At 45.8% G+C, this 3,519-nt stretch overlaps 1 long non-coding RNA gene across 1 annotated transcript; it reads left to right on the top strand.

Annotated features, from left to right (window-relative positions):
* The first annotated feature begins 340 nt into the window (after positions 1–340).
* On the top strand, positions 341–2,671 carry LOC146208911 (uncharacterized). Its single transcript, XR_014703407.1, has 3 exons — positions 341–488; positions 571–731; positions 2,258–2,671. It is a non-coding gene; the product is annotated as an uncharacterized LOC146208911 (long non-coding RNA).
* The last annotated feature ends 848 nt before the right edge of the window (positions 2,672–3,519 follow it).

Below are 3,519 nucleotides of genomic sequence, written 5' to 3'. Positions count from 1 at the left end.
GCTCCGTATGGTGTTCGGGATGCATGTTTTTTGGCAGCGCAGGTATCCATAGCCTGTCCCGTACAGCCATGTCTATTTCAGATTTTGTCTGAGCGCCTCCCCAAGTGTCGATGCCCAGTTTTTCTAGAATGGATCTGCCTGCGGCGGTTAGGCGGAGCCGTTCTACCTGTGAAGTGCGTACCGCTTCCGCGATTTCATCCCATGTGTTATGGATGCCGACGCCTAGGTTCCTCCGTGGGTTCCAGCGTCGCTGTGCTGCTATAGTGAACTAGAATATAGTCGCTATTGTTAAAACATGGTTACATCGTGGGCTTTGAGCCTTACGCCGACGCATCTTTTCGGGTGCCAGGTCGGCGAAGATGGACCCTGCGAGCGACCGGTACAGTAACACTTGTGTCGAGAGGCCGCGGTAACCGCGGCACAACTCCGGCTTGCAGAAGCCCCGACCGTCAGCCTCCCGATCCCAGCCGTTTCGGAACTACGCATTGGTATGTATGTCCGAGTCTTGCAGCCTAGCCTACGTTTGACCGTTGCGAGAGTGCGCAATCGCTAACCGAAGCTTTCGAACAGGTGCAGCTGCGGGCGGTGCGTGCCGATGCCGACTGCTCTTGAGAGCATCTGGCGAGATCCCGGCGGCGACTACGTAGTTGAAGCAGCCGTCTGGGTGTTACAGATCATCCGCATTTACTCCAAATGCTTCTTGATCATGGACTGCTAGTCGAGAACACAAGGTAAGAACCTTGAGCGAAAGGCGACATAACTTGAACAAGCGGCACCTGTTTTTCATTTTCTCGAGCAAGAAATGCTGTAATGAAATCTATTGCGGAAGGCAGTGTTAATAAAATAAAGCTTCCCCTTTAACGTTACTTACCTGCGATACTGTCTACAGTGTTGATATTGCGCCACGTTAGCGCGAACACATCGCTGGTTTTCATATTTTTCTTGTTTTCGTAGAAGCGCATGAGCATGACGTTTCACCATGCAAATTACTGGTTTGCTTAATTCCATGCACGAGTAAATGAGAAAACACGCATCATCTGATAGTGTGAACTTGCTAAATGGAAAGGGCATGCACATTGATGTGAAGTAACGAGGGGGGGGGGGGGGGCGCTGTCCGGACACATTTGCTTGTTTTATTAGCCAGGTATGACCTTCAGCAAGTGCAGCGCTTCAAAACATAAATACATAAGGAATGCCACAAGAAATGCAGTAAATAAGTACAAAAGCAATCTCATTTCGGAGGACTCTATGCTAAGTGAAATTGCATGCAGTGAAGTAGCCTGTCTCCTGCGGAAGCCGTGGGAAAATGCACTAAAAAGCGACACAGAAAAGAAAAACACAGAGCAGGACTGGCTTCTGCAGACGATCACTAACTAGCCCGACAACTCTTGTTATAGCCTGTCCCCACTTGCTGCCAGAACAATCACCATACCAGCACTCAAAGTTTTATTTGCTAGTTTTTTTTTTACCCACTTGCATTAGGTGAGTGTTGTATAGTGTGCAAATATAATTTAAAAAATTGACTTCACTGATACCATCATCAACACCTGCACACAGTAAACCTCTCCAAAATGCTTTGATACTGACATTTTACATGTGCTGAAATGTAACAACAAAAAAAAAGAAAGAAAGACGTTCTCCCAAAGGCCAGTACACCGAAACTTCCACAGTTTGAGTAAGTGTTGGAAATTTTACAGTTAGCAAATGAAGTTATAGAGTAGTTTTGCGGCACTTGCAGAAAGTTTGGCACGTGCCGTGTTGTGGGAAAACAACTGAGAGCTGTTGACAGAAGTGCACTTGTAGTTTATGGCTCCTTCGAATAGAATGACTCCATGCAGAGAGCTGCTTAATGCATAAGTCGCATACTTAACATCTTCGTGCTATGCGGATGATATCAGCGTGGACATTGACATCAGCCACAACACTAGTATAGAGGGTGTAAGACGACTACCAGGTTTTGTCAGTCAAAAGCTGCATTGCCTTCAGGCATTATTTTGCTGCAGTAGCAAATTGTGATTGCACTGGAGTTCTAATATTGGGTGGGTCTCATTCTCTCTCAATCACCTGCAGCAGAATTCAAAGTTTGCCATACTTCCAGGGAGAATAAATTGACAGTGAAAGTTACACTGTACAGCTTCTGTTAGACGGGAATTAATTGTACAGATGCATGAATAACTTTCAAATTTGTAAAAGACCTAAATCATATTTTCATTTTGCTATGCTGAAAAGTGAATATTGCTTTTTCTCTTGTCAACAGGAGGCACCACTACATCTGCTACAGCCAGCTTGCGCACTGGCTTTAGGGATGCCTCGGCAGACATCACAGTAAAGTCCTCCCTATTTGTAATGCAAGCCAAATAAGGGAAAGGTTTCCATCTGACAGTTACACTGGTTTCCAGTTTGTGCAAGGTTTGTAGAGTCATCACCTTATTCATTCTGAAACAAGCCGGAAAATATGAGAAGAGAGAATTGCAGGACAGCTGGACTAATAACTGGAATTTTACTAAAGGATAGAGGCAAAAGAAGACTTGCACAGAGATGCACATGTAAAAAAGGCCCCAAAAGACTGTTGACCGATTTCTTAGCCACACACACGTCCTTAGCCTTTGCAGTATAGTGTGCCTTTGGACTTGGATCTGTGGCTTCCCTTTTGTAACGAGTGGTTCTTGACCATAAGAAATTTGCTTTTTTTAGATTTTGATTTTTTAGACCCTTTCTGCTTTCCACGTTTTCACTGCTTTGGGGGTTTTTCGTGCACGTGCATTTCTGTGCGAATCTTCTTTTGCCTCTTTCCTTCAGTAACATTTCAGTTGTTAGTCAAACTTTGTCTTGTGCTCCTCTCACGTGTTTCGTCTTCTGGCTGGTTTTAAGATGAATCAGTACCAACTCATCCAGTTGTTAGTCTTGTTGATATCACTAGTGTTACGACCAAGCATCCGCATTTGCGCGCTCTATTGTTCGCCTGTGGGCATGGAAAAGTTTTGTGAATATGTGGTGATGGTCCATTGGCTCTAAGTGAGCCTGTTTCCAGGAATCCTGTTTTGTAAGCATGTTTTGCTTTGTGGACAACCTGCAAATGCCAAATTGGCCCTGTCAAGAGAACGTCTGGAAAAACACAAAGAAACGTCCCCCTGCGGGAAATAGCAGGAAGTGCTTTCTTTTGTTCACCCTTCCAGTCGAGAAGTGCTATCCTCCAGTGATGAATGCCTCCTATCCAAAGGAGACGACAGAGTGACATGTCCGCTGACGTGCAGGACAAGAGAAGAGCATGACTCATACGGCCATTAAGTGATTTCCCGGGAATGCAGGAAAGATTTGCAATTGTCGAAAAGGGACCATGTTGGGAGCCCTATGCGGCGCCACGTGCGCTCGGGTTTCTGAGAAGTAAAACCCCCAGAACCAGCCTGTGGTTTCTTTGCTGAAGAATAGAAATGTACCTCCTCTCCTCGCCGTTCCCAAGCTTTTCCCGCCAACAAGTGATCACGCCCAACGAATGAATGCCGGACCAGTCAGTGCTTC

The sequence above is a fragment of the Amblyomma maculatum genome, chromosome 1 (assembly GCF_055883805.1).
Source record: "Amblyomma maculatum isolate TAMU_Amacu chromosome 1, ASM5588380v1, whole genome shotgun sequence".
Classification (NCBI taxonomy): domain Eukaryota; kingdom Metazoa; phylum Arthropoda; class Arachnida; order Ixodida; family Ixodidae; genus Amblyomma; species Amblyomma maculatum.
Note: the sequence above shows the minus strand (reverse complement) of the source record. Positions and strands in the feature narration are given on the sequence as shown.